This window comes from Aegilops tauschii, chromosome 1, assembly GCF_002575655.3.
Source record: "Aegilops tauschii subsp. strangulata cultivar AL8/78 chromosome 1, Aet v6.0, whole genome shotgun sequence".
In the NCBI taxonomy this organism is placed as follows: Eukaryota; Viridiplantae; Streptophyta; class Magnoliopsida; order Poales; family Poaceae; genus Aegilops; species Aegilops tauschii.
In genome coordinates, this window is record NC_053035.3 from 496,298,669 (window position 1) to 496,316,006 (window position 17,338).

At 44.9% G+C, this 17,338-nt stretch overlaps 1 pseudogene; it reads right to left on the bottom strand.

Moving 5' to 3' along the window:
• Nucleotides 1-16,966, bottom strand: part of LOC109762128 (uncharacterized) — a 31,370-nt pseudogene extending 14,404 nt beyond the window's left edge.
• Nucleotides 16,967-17,338: the final 372 nt, after the last annotated feature.

The window sequence follows — 17,338 nt, forward strand, 5'->3', positions numbered from 1 at the left end:
GGAGCTATGCACGTCCCTGGAGCTGTTCAACCTGGCGACCAAGTGCGCAAGAGCTGAGGAGGGGCGCCTCTCCCTCCTTGAGCTCCCGGCTGCGGACCCCGAGGAGAAGAAAGCCAAGGCCAAGGACGTGAAGCGCAAGGGAGCAGCCGTGCTCGCGGCAGAGCCGGACACCAAGCGCGGCAGAGACCAGCCCGAGTCATCCAAGAGCAGCCGACCGTTCTGCGCTTTCCATAACCTGCATACCCACAACACCAGCGACTGTCAAGAGCTCAGAGCCATTTGAGAAGGACGCTTCGGTCGACACCCCGAGAGCAACGACCGGGGCTATGACCGAGGAGGAGGACGTGGTGGCGGACGCTGGGACGACCGTGGCCCGCGCCAGGAGTGGCGCGACCGGCCTCGTGAGGACTACTGGCAGGATCAGCCTCGCGAGGGCGCCTGGAGGGACCAGCCTCGCGAGGATCGTCCTCAGGGAAACGCCGGTCTTCCCCCACTACCTCCGCCGGCAAGAAGGAACGACGACCACCATCAAGATGAGGGGGCTGGGGGCTTCTAGGAGCCGCGTGCTATCGCCTGCATCTTGGGAGAAGCTTAGGCCCCGGCCTCGCAGCGTATCTTCAGACAGTTTGCTCGTGAAGTGAATGCAGTCCTCCCCAAGCTCGAGGCCACACGCCCGCTCAGGTGGTCCAAGTGCGCCATCACCTTCAGTTCGGCAGATCAACTCAAGTGCGCTGCTACCGCAGGCACCCTCCCGATGCTTTGCTCCCCAGTCATCAGCAACATGCAAGTCACCAAGACCCTCATCAACGGCGGCGCAGGGCTCAACGTCCTGTCCGTCGACACGTTCGACAACCTCCAAGTGCCGTATGACCAGCTTCAGCCCACCAAGCCTTTCTCAGGAGTGACCGATGTCTCCACTACCCCGATCGGGCAGGTCCGCCTTCCCGTCACTTTCGGAGAACGCAAAACTACCGCACCGAACTCATCGACTTCGACGTCGCGCACATCCGTCTGCCGTACAATGCGATCCTCGGGTATCCAGCCCTGGCCAAGTTCATGGCGGTGACCCGTCACAGCTACAATGTCCTCAAGATGCCGGGAAGCGGCGGAATCATCATGGTCCCATGCAAAGAAAGAGATGCGGTGTGGTCCCTTGAGCGTGCCTTCCAAGCTGCAGCAATCGACGACCCCGATAGCAAGGGCGAGTGCCCTCCTGAGGCCACCCCCAAGAAGAAGAAGCAGCTGCGCCGTGCAGGACCTCAAGAGGGTGGCGTCGCGACTGGAACCTCGTCAGGATCAGCACCCGCGCCAGGGGCGCCTCCCTCCATTGCATAGGAAGGCGCGCCCGGCGCCCTTCTCGGGCAGGGATCGAGGGCTCTCTTCTGGAGGGCCTCAGACCTTGCCAACATCACGAGGGAGGTGCTCGGGCACCACTTGGAGGCGTGTTTCACGGCACGTTTCCCTCAGGAGAACATAGGGCGAGGAGCGCCCACCGCTCAGGAGTTCATCACCAGGACCACTCAGGAACTGCAAGACGCAAGGGCCATGCACGGCGACCGCCGCTCGCGAGGCGCAACTCCCCATCCAGGCGAGGATGCTGGGCTGCGCGTATGCATCGACGTCCCAGGGCTCAATAGGGCCGCATCTCAGGAGCTCTTCTGGCCTTCGCGCGTGGGACGCTGCAAAGGCCCACCGCACAGCTACGTTCACATGCCTTTTGGCCTGCCGAGCGTGTCGTCCGCCTATCAGCGCAGCTTGCGGCGCACCATGGCAGCTCAGGAGGCCAGGCATCACGCCATCCTGATGGAGATGGAGACGGTCCTCAAGGAACCGCCTGGACCCCTAGAGCCTCCCGAGGCTCAGGGCCCCGGTGGCTCGTGAGGAGCAACCCCTTCACCGCGTACCTTCAGCTGCCCCGACATCCCTTCATCGACAGAACCAGGTGACATTTTCCAAGTTTATTTAGCTGGGAGCGCCCCTCGGGCTGCATCATTCCAAGGCCGCGTGGGTCCGTCCCTATGGCATGTACCTGTAAGTGCATCTAGTGCCACCCCTAGTTGGTTTTGGAGTATTGACGACAAACCTTGTTGAGGGACTAATGTGATTGTGAGAATTGCAGGATAACACAGGTAGTAGTCCCTCATTGATTCGGTTTACCTACCGGAGATGACCCCTAAAAATGTATGAAGACATTGAAGACAATGGTGGTATGTGACGATATTCACATTGAAGACTATGACATGAGAAGACATCGCATGAAGACTTTGGAGTGATACGTCTCCAACGTATCTATAATTTATGAAGTATTCATGCTATTATATTATCCTTCTTAGATGTTTTATATGCATTTATATGCTATTTTATATGATTTTTGGGACTAACCTATTAACCTAGAGCCCAGTGCCAGTTTCTGTTTTCTCCTTGTTTTTGAGTTTTGCAGAAAAGGAATACCAAACGGATTCCAATTGACGTGCCAATTTTTGATGATTTTTTATGGACCAAAAGAAGACCACGGAGCATTGGAGTTGGGCCAGAAGAGTCCCGAGCTGCCCACGAGGGTGGGGGCGCGCCCACCCCCTGGGCGCGTGGGCCTGCCTCGTGGACAGCTCGGGCACCTCCTTGACGTGAGACCGACGCCAAAAATTCCTATAAATACAGAAACCTCGGAAAATTAACCTAGATCGGGAGTTCCGCCACCAGAAGCCTCTGTAGCCACGAGAAATCAATCTAGGCCCTCTCCGGCACCCTGCCGGAGGGGGCCATCATCACCGGTGGCCATGGAGGAGTATCCCGGAGAGGCCATCATCGCCATGAAGGCCAAGGATCAGAGGGAGAATCTTTCCCCATCTAGGGGGGAGGTCATGGAGGAGGAAGCACAAGGGGGAGAACCTCTCCTACTCTCTCTTGGTGGCACCGGAGTGCCATTGAGAGGGGAATCATCGCCGCGGTGATCGTCTTCATCAACATCACCACCATCATCACCATCCTCATCTCTTTTACGCGGTCCACTCTCCCGCACCCCGCTGTAATCCCTACTTGAACATGGTGCTTTATGCCACATATTATGATCCAATGATGTGTTGCCATCCTATGATGTTTTGAGTAGATATCTTTTGTCTTTGGGTTGATTGATGATCTAGATTGATACGAGTTGTATGTTTTATTTTGGTGTTGTCCTATTGTGCCCTCCATGTCGCGCAAGCGTGAGGGGTTCCTGCTGTAGGGTGTTGCAATACATTCATGATTCGCTTATAGTGGGTTGGTGAGTGACTGAAACACAAACCCGAGTAAGGGGGTTGTTGGGTATGGGAATAAAGAGGACTTGATGCTTTAATGCTATGGTTGGGTTTTACCTTAATGATCTTTAGTAGTTGCGGATGCTTGCTATAGTTACAATCATAAGTGCATATGATCCAAGTAGAGAAAGTATGTTAGCTTATGCCTCTCCCTCATATGAAACTGCACTAGTGATCACCGGTCTTGTTAACAATTGCCTAGGGCAATTCCGCACACCGATCCACCATTATTCCACACTCGCTATTTATAATATTTAGTAATATATTCTAACTTTATGATAACAGCACCTACTTTTATATTTTAGCTCTCCGATATCATACAAAGTTATCCCCTTCATACCCACAACATAGTTTTATTTCTCATTGCTAGTTGGAAGCAAACGCTCAGTGTACGTAGAGTCGTATCAGTGGCAGATAGGGCTTGAGAGAATATTGATCTTACCTTTAGCTCCTTGTGGGTTCAACACTCCATACTTATCACTTCCACCTTTGGAAATTTCTACGATGATTCCCTGCACTTGGGGATTATCAAGCTCTTTTTTGGCGCCGTTGCCGGGGAGCAATAGCGTGGGGTTGATATTCTCGCGTGTGCTTGTTTGCTTTCTTCACTAAGTAGATTTTGTTTTTTTTCCTTTTTGTTTCTGTTTAGTTGTGGGTGAAACATACAAAAAATTTAAAAGAATGAAAATACAAAAAAAAATTACTTGCCTTTCATGCCTAAATTTTTTTCAAAAAAGAGAAGTGATTGGAAAGTTATGCATTGAAGAAGTGAGGGTCGACCTTGAGCACTTGTGTTCATGCTCACGGAAACAATGTAGAATTTTTCATGGAAGTTTCTCTGTAAATAATTATCCCCTTGTATATATCCATTGTATTATAAAAATAATGTGCCAAGCTTTGGTTTTAGGATGATTAGATTGCTTGTTTAATATGTGCAGAACAAAAACAGAAACTTTGGCTGTAGTGCGTGATTTTACATTTTTTACTGGAAGGTCAAATGGGTCTGAAATTTTTTGCACATTACTTCTGTACAAATTGTTCAAATTTTCAAATGTATTTCATAATTTTAGGAGTTACAGAAGTTTACCAAACTTCCATATTACTACAGACTGTTCTGTTTTTAACAGATCCTGTTCTGCGTGTGTTGTTTGCTTATTTCGATGAATCTATGGCTAGTATCGGGGGGTATGAACCATAGAGAAGTTGGAATACAGTAGGTTTAACACCAATATAAATAAAGAATGGGTTCATTACAGTACCTAAAGGTAGTGATTTGCTTTATTACACTAACGGATCTCACAAGTTTTTGTTAAAGTTTTGTGTGGATGAACTGTCCGAAGATCGAGGAGCTATCAATATGATAAGAATAAAGAGAGGCAAGAGTTCAAGCTTGGGGATGCCCTAGGCACCCCAAGTAAATATTTCAAATGATACTCAAGCATCTAAGCTTGGGGATGCCCCGGTTGGCATCCCATCTTTCTTCTTCAACAAATATCGGTATACCTCGGTTTTTGCTTTGTTCACATGATTTGTATCTTTGTGTTTTTGTTTTTCCTTTAAGAACCATGCTAGCATGAGATAGCCCTTCATTGATTTATAGAATACTTCATGTGCTTCACTTAAATCTTTTAAGTACGATCTTATAGAATTGCTCTTTGTGCTTCACTTAAATCTTTTGAGTATGGTTTTATAGAATGCTTCATGTGCTTCACTTATACATTTTGAGCTTGGATATTGGTTAGTCTATATTAATTGTAGAATGCTCCATGAACTTAACTTATATCTTTTGGAGTATGAATAATACTATAATTTAAAGTGGGTTTGTAAGAGTGTCAACTTTAGGAATTAGTGATCCCACTATTTTGGAGGGTGTTGAATCTTAGTGTGATATTTATGAAAGTGGATTTGGAAGAGTGTCAACTTTAGCTAGTAATGATTCCACTATTTTGGAAGAGGTTCAAATTGAGTATTAGAACAAAGTTTCTATCCATGATGCTACTGAAAATTATTATGAGGGAGGAATATATGCTTGTAGGAGTTGCAATAATATCAAGTTTCCTCTCTATGTGCTTAAAGTTTTGAAGTTATACTTGTTTTGCCTTCCTATGCTTGTTGATTCTTGTTCCGATAAGTTGTATGCTCACAAAATCCCTAGGCATAGGAACTGTGTTAGATTTAAATGTGCTAGTCATATTCTTCATGATGCTCTCTTTATGTTTCAATTCTTATCTTTTATGTGAGCATCATTGAAATCATCATGCCTAGCTAAAAGGCATTAAAGAAAAGCGCTAGTTGGGAGACAACCCAATATTTACCCTTACTGTTTTTGTGTGTTTACATGATTAAGATACTGTATTAATCATGTTTTATAGCTTTTGTTTCAATAAAGTGCCAAGTAAGACCTTTGGGAAGACTTGGGAGAAAGTCAATGTGATCTTGCTGTAAAAAAAACAGAAACTTTGCGCTCACGAGATTAGCTGTCATTTTTTACAGAAGAGTGCTTTTTAGTTGATTCTTTTTTCAGAGGATCAATAGACAAATTACTCACGTCCACCAATTTATTTCATAATTTTTGGAGTAGCAGAAGTATGGTTTATGTTCAGATCATTACAGACGGTTCTTTTTATGACAGATTCTGTTTTCATTGCATAGTTTGCTTGTTTTCTAGTTTCTATGACTTATATTTCTCAATATAAATTGTAGAAATGATATGGTACAGTAGGCATTGTGTGAGAACAATTATGAAACTTGTCCTTAACAGTACCAAAGTGAATGGTTTTACTCTTTATCATACTAACCTATCTCACGAAGTTTGGTTAAGTTTTGTGTGATTGAAGTTTTCAAGCTTTGGGTGAGATATCGATATGAGGAGAATAAGGAGTGGAAAGACCCTAAGTTTGGGTATGCCCAAGGCACCCCAAGGTAATATTCAAGGAAGACTCAAGTACCTAAGCTTGGGGATGCCCCGGAAGGCATCCCCTCTTTCGTCTTCAAAACTATCGGTATACCTTACTCGGAGCTATATTTTTATTCGCCACATGATATGTGTTTTGCTTGGAGAGTATTTTCAATTTTACTTTCTGTTTTAATAAAATCATTGGATCTGAAATATTGAATGAAAAATAATCCTCCCATGGCTAGTTAATTATTTGACTACTCAGTGTTCTTCACTCATATATTTTGGAGTAGTTTGTCATTTACTCATGTGCTTCACGTATATCCTATGAGTAAACGGTTGGATAAATTGAATGTCATAAATCTGAATTTATATATGTTTCATATGCTTATAACATGGGGAGTAATGACTTCACACATAATAAGTATAGGTAGTAAACTTATTGGAAGTTAGCAAACGTAGAATTGGTCACTTGAACAATTCATGAAAGAATATTGAAGGAAGAGGGATTTCACATATAAATATACTATCTTGGACATCTTTTGTAATTGTGAGCACTCATTAAAATATTCTATGCTAAAAGGTTGATGTTGGACAAGGAAGATAACGTAATGGGTTATGTTTTCTTATATCTGAAATAAAGTATATTGTCATGGATCGCCCAACACGTTGAGCTTGCCTTTCCCCCTCATGCTAGCCAAATTCTTTGCACTAAGTAGAGATACTACTTGTGCTTCCAAATACCCTTAAACCCGGTTTTGCCATAAGAGTCCACCATACCTACCTATGGATTGAGTAAGATCCTTCAAGTAAGTTGTCATCGGTGCAAGCAATAAAAATTGCTCTCTAAATATGTATGATTGATTAGTGTGGAGGAAATAAGCTTTATGCGATCTTGTGATGTGGAAGAAATAAAAGCGATGGACTACATAATAAAGATCCATATCACAAGTGGCAATATAAAGTGACGTTCTTTCGCATTAAGATTTTGTGCATCCAACCCTGAAAGCGCATGGCAACCTCTGCTTCCCTCTGCGAAGGGCCTATCTTTTACTTTTATCTCTTACCCTTATGCAATGGTGCTTTTCACCTTTCCTTTTTACATTTTATCCTTTGGCAAGCACATTGTGTTGGAAAGATTCTGATATATATATCCAATTGGGTGTAAGGCATCATGAACTATTATTGTTGACATTACCCTTGAGATAAAAGGTTGGGAGGCGAATCTATAAACCCTATCTTTCTCTGTGTCTGATTAAAACTTTGAACCCATGAATATCGCGTGAGTGTTAGCAATTGTGAAAGACTAAATGATAGTTGAGTATGTGGAGTTTGCTAAATCAAAGCTCTGACATAGACTCTTCCTGAAAATAAGATGAATTGTAATTGTTTGATGACTGATAACACGGTTTGTTAGTTTTCAAGAAAGTTTATGATCTATACTTTAACATGTGAATAGCTTGTTACTTTATCATGAGAAGTTTTATGAGATGAGCTACTATTATGATATATAATGATGCTAGAAAAGGTGACTGAAATTATCATTGATCAAACTTGTGCACCTGCTAGCATTCACACTTCATAAATTATTTCTTTTATCATTTACCTACTCGAGGACGAGCAGGAATTAAGCTTGGGGATGCTGATACATCTCCAACGTATCTATAATTTATGAAGTATTCATGCTATTATATTATCCATCTTAGATGTTTTATATGCATTTATATGCTATTTTATATGATTTTTGGGACTAACCTATTAACCTAGAGCCCAGTGCCAGTTTCTGTTTTCTCCTTGTTTTTGAGTTTTGCAGAAAAGGAGTCCAATTGACGTGCCAATTTTTGATGATTTTTTATGGACCAAAAGAAGACCACAGAGCATCGGAGTTGGGCCAGAAGAGTCCCGAGCTGCGCACGAGGGTGGGGGGCGCGCCCACCCCCCTGGGCGTGTGGGCCTGCCTCGTGGACAGCTCGGGCACCTCCTTGACGTGAGACCGACGCCAAAAATTCCTATAAATACAGAAACCTCAGAAAATTAACCTAGATCGGGAGTTCCGCCGCCAGAAGCCTCTGTAGCCACGAGAAATCAATCTAGGCCCTCTCCGGCACCCTGCCGGATGGGGCCATCATCACCGGTGGCCATGGAGGAGTATCCCGGAGAGGCCATCATCGCCATGAAGGCCAAGGATCAGAGGGAGAACCTTTCCCCATCTAGGGGGGAGGCCATGGAGGAGGAAGCACAAGGGGGAGAACCTCTCCTCCTCTCTCTTGGTGGCACCGGAGTGCCATTGAGAGGGGAATCATCGCCGCGGTGATCGTCTTCATCAACATCACCACCATCATCACCATCCTCATCTCTTTTACGCGGTCCACTCTCCCGCACCCCGCTGTAATCCCTACTTGAACATGGTGCTTTATGCCACATATTATGATCCAATGATGTGTTGCCATCCTATGATGTTTTGAGTAGATATCTTTTATCTTTGGGTTGATTGATGATCTAGATTGGTACGAGTTGTATGTTTTATTTTGGTGCTGTCCTATTGTGCCCTCCGTGTCGCGCAAGCGTGAGGGGTTCCAGCTGTAGGGTGTTGCAATACGTTCATGATTCGCTTATAGTGGGTTGGTGAGTGACTGAAACACCAACCCGAGTAAGGGGGTTGTTGCGTATGGGAATAAAGAGGACTTGATGCTTTAATGCTATGGTTGGGTTTTACCTTAATGATCTTTACTAGTTGCGGATGCTTGCTAGAGTTCCAACCATAAGTGCATATGATCCAAGTAGAGAAAGTGTGTTAGCTTATGCCTCTCCCTCATATGAAACTGCAATAGTGATCACCGGTCTTGTTAACAATTGCCTAGGACAATTCCGCACACCGATCCACCATTATTCCACACTCGCTATTTATAATATTTAGTATATATTCTAACTTTATGATAACAACACCTAATTTTATATTTTAGCTCTCCGATATCATACAAAGTTATCCTCTTCATACCCACAACATAGTTTTATTTCTCGTTGCTAGTTGGAAGCAAACGCTCGGTGTACGTAGAGTCGTATCAGTGGCAGATAGGGCTTGAGAGAATATTGATCTTACCTTTAGCTCCTTGTGGGTTCGACACTCCATACTTATCACTTCCACCTTTGGAAATTGCTACGATGATTCCCTGCACTTGGGGATTATCATGGAGCGCGAAGACATAGTTGTTTCATAGTTTCATTTTCTTCTTTGTTGAGTCATAGGAACCACCGTACTGTTAAGTGGGGTCCAAGTGAACAAAGTCAGAGTGACTAAAGTGATGCTCAACCAATCCTATGTCTTCGAGTGAAGACAATGAGAGAAAATTTTATCCACAGCTAGATGAGTCAGCTTTACTTGTAGCCCAAGTCAAGCTGCCGCGTGTGTTTGAAATCTGACCGTTGGAACACGTGTCAGTTCCTTAGTGACCCAGGGTCATTTCAGACAAATCAGGTCGGGTTGCCTAGTGGCTATAAATAGCCCACCCCCTACACCATAGTTGGTGGCTGCTCATAGTTAGTGCACGGCTTTTGTCGTTTGAGAGCAACCCACCTCCGAAGCTTCTGAGAGAGAGAAATCCTTGCGAGGACAAAGCCCAAACACCCAGAGCCAAAGAGTGTTAGGCATCACTGAAGTATTTCTGTCCGCGTGACCTGAAGACTTGTTACACTTGAGGACTGTGAATCCTCCAGCTGGTTAGGCGTCGCGTTCTGAGCATCCAAGAGTCATTGTGGATCGCCGGTGAACAAAGTCTATGAAGGTTTGGAAGTCTACCTTGAAGACTTACCAGAGTGATTGGGCGAGGACTGGGTGTCCTTAGCTCAAGGGGAATAAGGTGAAGACATGGTCTTCTGAGTTAAATCTCAGCCTCCCTAACCAGACGTACAGTTGTCACAGCAACTGGAACTAGTCCAACAAATCCTTGTCTTCATCAAGTGACTGGTTCTATCTTCTCCCTCTCTTTATTTACAGTTTATCTTCATGAAGTCATTGCCTGCCCTATTACCTGTTTGACTTCACTGTGTGGCTTCTATTGTTGTTTGGTTTCATACTATCTTCCATCCTGATCATTACTACCTAGCTGCTATTAGTCTTCGTGCTTTCACTTCATTGAATACTTGACTATGGCTTTCCTAGTGTAGTCTACCTTCCGCTGCATGTCAATAGGTTCATTTCTATTGTTTGTCTTCGAAACTCCCATGTTTTGAAGACGTTCATAAAAATCGCCTATTCACCCCCCCTCTAGTCGATAACTAGCACTTTCAATTGGTATCGGAGCAAGGTACTCCCTTGTTCTGTGTGGTTCGGTTTAACCACCTGGAGTTTTAGCTATGTCAACTGTAGGGATAATCAAAGTCTCCGCTGCATGCCCCGTCTTCGATGGAACTGAATATCCCTACTGGAAGAATAAGATGCGCATGCATCTTGAAGCCATTGATGTCGACCTCTGGTATGTCGTCAAGAATGGTGTTCCCAAGACTGGTGAAGGTGTCACTCCTGCTGATGTCAAGAAGTTCATTCAACTGGATTCTACTGCCAAGAACATCATCTGTGGTCATCTGACCAAAGGACAGTATGGCCGTGTGAGTGCTCTGGAAACGTCGAAGCTAGTCTGGGACTGGCTCTCCAAGGTCAACGAAGGCGTCTCAACCCAGAGAGATCTCAGGATCATTGTTCTTCGCAACCTCTTCAACCGCTTCAAGAGAAACGACAATGAGAATGTCCAGCTCATGTTTGATCGCCTCACTGACATCACAAATGAGCTTCGTGCTCTCGGTGCCACTGAAATCACCAAGCATGAAATCGTCAAGACACTCCTGAGATCACTTGACAGCTCGTTCGACACCCTTGCCCTGATGATACAAGAACGCCCTGACTTCAAGACACTCGATCCGTCTGACATACTTGAGAGGCTCAACACACATGAGTTCCAGCTATCTGAGAAAAGAGATATCTATGGTCCAAACTATGTCCGAACTCGCGCTTTGAAGGCAAAAGCTGTTTCCTCATCTGAAGAAGAATCTGACTGCAGTTCTGGTGATCCTGAAGACATTGGAAAGGAGCTTGCTATGCTTGTGAAGAAGTTCCAGAAGTTCACTAAGAAGAAGGGCTTCAGAAAGTCTTCACGATCCAGCTCAAGAAATGATGAAGCTTCCACTCATGATTACAAGAAGAGAACATGTCACAAGTGCAAGAAACCTGGACACTACATCTCTGAGTGTCCATAGTGGGACAATGAGAACAACAACAAGAAGAGCAAGGAATATGATTCTGATGACAAGAAGAAGAAGAAATCCTCAAAGTCTTCTTCCAAGTCTTCGTCCAAGTCTTCATCACACAAGAAGAGCTCATCTGGCAAGGCTCGTGCTTTTGTTGGCAAGGAGATGGATTCAGAGGAGGAGTCTGCTTCTGAGGAGGCGGAGGTGGAGTCTGAGGAGGAGTCCGACTCTGGCGTTGCAAGTCTGGCTCTAGCTACAACCTATGTTGCCAAGTCCATATTCAACACTGAAGACAATAGCCCCATCACCAACGCTGATGCTAATGACAAGGACGAATCTGCTCCCACCTACTGCTTCATGGCACGTGGTGCCAAGGTAAAATCACGCGATGCTTACTTTCAAACATCAAGTGAAGATGACTCTGATTGTGAATCCAAACCCAGCTACAAAACACTTGCTAAAATTGCAACTGAACAACAGAAAGCTATGGAACATACTCAAAAACTGTTAGACAAAAGCGATGACCTGTTGGACGCGGAAATGACTCGATCTTAGTCCTTAATTGAAGACATAAAAAATCTTCATGTTAAGTACCAGGAACTTGAAAGTCGTCATGAAACGCTCTCAATGACTCATGAAAAGCTTTCCTATGATTATCTTCAAAGGAAGCAAGAACTTGAGAAATTGAGAGCGGCTCATGAAGATCTTCAAAAGGAGAATGAGTCACTTTGTGCTCAACAGATCAGTCCCGCTCAGGAAGGATTTGAACCACCATGTCTAAAATGCCTTGAGCGTGATAATGCTACTTCTGTTGTTGAATGTTCTACTGCTGCTACTGTTGTATATCTTCAATTGTTGATGTGGTAACTAACCCCTCTGCTGAGGATACCACTACTATTGCTGATGAAAATGCTAGGTTGAAGACATTGATTGAAACAGGGATGTACAAAAGTCTCAAAGGGCATCAGACACTGTGCGATGTCCTCAAAAAGCAGATTCTGAACCGAAACCCTAGGAAAGAGGGTGTTGGGTTCGAGAGAAAAATGAATGTTGATGGTTCTTACTGGAAGCCTGAGCAGTACCCCAAAACCACATGGGTTGCTGCAAAGGGACCTTTAGTGGATCCATCCACCTTATCTGGCTTCACTTGTGCTAACCCTATTATCATTGATGAATCCTTTGATGCAAACTATAAACTGTTTAAGAATCAGAATGGTGAAGTGTTTGCCAGGTATATTGGTACTAACTATAGGAATGGGCCACCTATGAAGAAGATTTGGGTTCCCAAAAGTTGTCTTGAGACTCTTCCTGTCAATGTCATCATGACACCGCCTGGGAAGAAGATAAATCCCAGACCAAAGGCTTCATATGGTCCAAAGGCTTCATACAGACACGGGACTCACCTGAGTCACCCTAACACCAATGTTTTGCAGGGAAATCATACTCAGATGTATGAATATGAGCGTGGTTCTTCAAAGCGCTATGTTCATAAGACAAAGAACTTTTCTGCTTATTCATATGAGTATTATTCTCCTCCTGCAAGGCTATTTGCTAGGGCTCCAAAGCCGAAGTTCTCAGATGCTGCACTTAGACTCATTGCTTCTAAGCCACCCCTAAAGATGTGGGTGGTTAAGAAGAATTAACTTTTTTTGCAGGGAAAGGTCTCCAGCCGGAAATCAAAGGCGTCTGATGCTATTGCTGGGGGACCTAAAACATCTTGTAGGGTGCAAGATAAAATGCCCAAATGGTCTTACTATGTATATTGTTCCTGAATCGCTTGCCAATCATCCTATCAGTCCTAACCTTGATCTGAGCTTTGATAATCCTCTTGTCCGTCAAATGTTTATGCTTCACAATACTCTTGGTGAAGCCTATCCCCCTAACTGTACTGTAGGGTATGACACATCATGCTTCAGAATGGATTATGGACAGCGGATGCACTAATCATATGACTGCTGATCGAAGTCTTCTCATGGACTCAACCTTACGTCCATCTGACAAGAGTCACATCACATTTGCTGACACTGGTAAAAGCAAGGTATTGGGTCTAGGTAGAGTTGCAATCTCAAAGGATCAGCACATGGATAAAGTGATACTTGTTGAATCCCTTGGTTTCAACTTAATGTCTGTCTCAATGCTTTGTGACTTGAACATGATTGTGATATTTGGAAAATATCATTGCCTTGTACTAATGGAATCTGGCAAGTCTCTAGTCTTTGAAGGGTATCGAAAAGATGATTTGTACATGGTAGATTTCTCAGCAGGACCACAGCTTGCCGTATGTCTTCTAGCAAAAGCTTCAGAGTGCTGGCTCTGGCATCGGAGGCTAGGGCATGCTGGCATGAGGAACTTGCACACTCTCGCAAAGAAGAAGCATGTCATAGGCATCGAGGGCGTCAAGTTCAAGAAGGATCACTTATGCGGTGCCTGCGAAGCTGGAAAGATGACAAGGGCCAAGCATCCCTCGAAGACAATCATGACGACATCTCAACCCTTCGAGCTGCTACACATGGACTTATTCGGCCCTACTCACTACTCTACTCTCACTACTACTGCTTGTCTCTATGGTTTCGTCATCGTTGATGATTATTCAAGATATACTCGGGTGCACATAATCCTCTACAAGACTGAAGTGCAGGATGTCTTCGGACGCTTCGCCAACCGTGCCATGAATAACTATGGCGTCAAGATCAAGCATATCAGAAGTGACAATGGCACAGAGTTCAAGAACACCGGCCTCGACCTTTACCTGGATACATTGGGCATCGCTCATGAGTTCTCCGCTCCATATACACCTCAGCAGAATGGCATCAATCTGAAGCAAGTACCACTCTACTGCGACAACGAAAGCGCCATCAAGATTGCCAACAACCCAGTTCAGCACTCGAAGACAAAGCACATTGAAATTCGTCATCACTTTCTCAGAGATCATGTCATGAAGGAAGATATTGGTATCATTCATGTCAACACTGAAGAGCAACTGACAGATATCTTCACAAAGCCCTTGGATGAGAAAAGGTTTTGCAAGTTGCGGTGTGAGCTAAATATCTTGGAATCCTCGAATGTCTTGTGATTAGGCACACATCCTAACACTTATGCATGTTGACGACTTAGATGTGCAACACACGAAGTATTGTATATCTTCAATCAATGAAGACTTACACTCTGAGTGTGAATATATTAATGCGGAAATTGACTTTGGAGCGCCACGATAATTGTGCGCCGTCTCTGGGTCTAATACTTCCTATACGGTGGGTAACGCCACCACCAAATCTTTGTTTGAAGTGTTTCTCCTGGCATTACATTTGCTAAGTCTTCGCATTTGTTTTATCTTCAACATTGATTTGTCTTCCTAATGATTTTCACCCTGTTGATTTAGTTTTACTCACATATACATATACTTGTGTTCTGTCCTCTACAACATTCACTTATAGCTATGTCTTCTCATTTGAATCTTTTGGACTAAGTGAATGTGATCGGACCCTAACTTCTCTATGCTTCTTCCTCAAACTCTATCTATCCAAATCATATGCATTCGATTGAAACTGTCGAATGTCTTCTCTGCGTCCTTGTTAGCAGAAGATACAGAGACAAACATTAAATCTATTTTAAATGCTCAATCCTTATTGCCTGAAACCTAGAGAAGCCGGAACGACCACCCGACAGTCCAGGCGTGCGTGGGAACATGGAACAACTTCCAGTGTGTTGCATGTTCGCCATGTGTCCCTCAGATGTGAACCGCCAGGGGCACCTGCGTAATTGCGCTGTGCTGTCCCTCTCCCTATAAATGCACATCACATCGCGGTCAAAATATTTCTTCCACCTCTCCACCTCGGCAAACCCTAGCGCCACCGCTAGCTCTCGACGACGCCGGCGACGAAGCGCTTAGCTTCCGTGACATCTCCAACGTCGTCCTCACGCCGGCCGCGGACATCGCCTTCTCTGCCGCCGCCGTAGGTGTCTTCCGTCGCCAAGTTAGGGCACAGAAGATTGAACTGCTCGGCCTCCTCTTCTACTCCGTCTAGCAGTTCATCGTGTGGTAAATTAAAACTCTCTTTTTACTGTCTTTTTGATCCAATAGATTCATCCTTCCTACCAAAAGTGGTTTCTGCCTCCACAAATTTGGATCTATCCTGTTCTGCATCTCATATTATGCCTAGTATATTCACTTATGCTTCATACGTAGTTAGATTCCTCACTTGTACCTATTCTTGGATTCGTACAAATCTGGAACCAACTCTCAACATATAAGTGAATGTCTTCGCGCTATGAGGTCAATGTCTTCTAAACTGATTTATCTTCAAAATCTTCTGAGAATGCATATGACCTCTTCCCCTTCCCTTGCATCTCTAATGCTGTCACAGGTACATATCCGTGGGAGAATCCCTTGATTCTCATAGTCTGCATTCATTTGCAGAATTCTTACAACATCATATCAACTCTCCCGAAGCTAGTTCCTATCTGACCGGCAGACGGAAGCCTTTGACAGTTTGAAGCCATTCAGTCTGAACTACATGGCCACAGATAAGTCTGCTAGGAAGGGCGGCAGGCATCTCCATGGGGGGACATCAAGAGATTTGCCACCTGACCTCTATGAGCTGTACAAGACAGATCCAGAAGAGGATTACAATCAGCGCAAAACACGAATCCAATGGATTTGAAGATATTGGGCTGAGCAATGGTACAAGTACAGGTTCGTGACCCAGGAATATGCTGAGAAGAATGCCATCAAGCGACCCTGGGGAGACATCTTGTACAAAAATCTTCCACCCAGGTCCAGAACTGAAGCCATTGATCAAGGTTTCTACCCTTGCATGGTCCGTGGACCACAGCCTGCTGATGCCGACCCATCTTCTCTGCTGTGGTGTCGTGAAGACAATCTGTTCAAGCGCAACTACCAGTTTGCCTAGAACTCGGCCAAAGAGAACAAGAAGTCGCGAGGATTAGACTTCAACCCCGGTCCCTCTGCTCCTCGTGCTGATGGCACCCGTGATGCTGAACCCAATATTGTTGGGCCCTTCTACAACCTTGAAGGTCTCATCACTCATATTATGGTTCAAGGGGCTGCCGTGGATCACTCTGCCGAAGACGTTGATTCTGACGAAGCGCCTGCACCACCGAAGCCTAAGAAGCTAAAGAAACCCAAAGCTTCAAAGCCCTCCACTGCACTAAGAGCTTCACAAGCGAAGCCTCTAGCCACTGCTCCTCCTGCACCAAGTGTGCATTCTGAAGATCTCTCACGCATCTCCAAGTCTGAGAAGAAGAAGAAGCCCATGCAAACTGCTGGTCAAGCACTGACCCCAGCTGCCGTTCTAGAAATGAGAGCGAAGCCATTGATCTGTCTAGTAACGACGATCTTGGCGATGATGCTCCTGAGCTGCTAATAAAGAGCAAGCAAGAGGCAGAAATCTTCAATGATCTTCCCCTCTTCGATGTGGAAGTCCTGAACAAGTTCATTGATGAGTGGTTCGATAGCCCAAACCTCAGCTTTGATGATCTTCAGCTCCCCATTGGCCTTATCATCTCCTTCCATGGAGCCATTGCTCCTGAGCTGGCTCTAGCTCAGAAAATTGTTGAACTGAAGCACAAGATTGACTATGAAAAGGCTCAGTTCAAGAAGCATATGGCTAAGCTCAGTGTGACTGATGTTCAGAATTTCAAGCAAATGATGCATGAGCTCAAGGAGGCGTTTCACAAGAAACGTGACGAAGCTAAAGGTTCTCGAGAGCACATGAAACACCTGGCTGCCAAATGTGTTCAAGCCTACAATGAAACTGAGAAGCGCAAGGCACTTGGGCGTCCTGCCATCGACCCCAAGATGGCTGCCAAGAAGCAGAAGCCTGCTGTGGACCAAGCTGAAGCATCCAGGCGGGAAGAACCTCGCATTGTCTTCCCCGCCAGTATG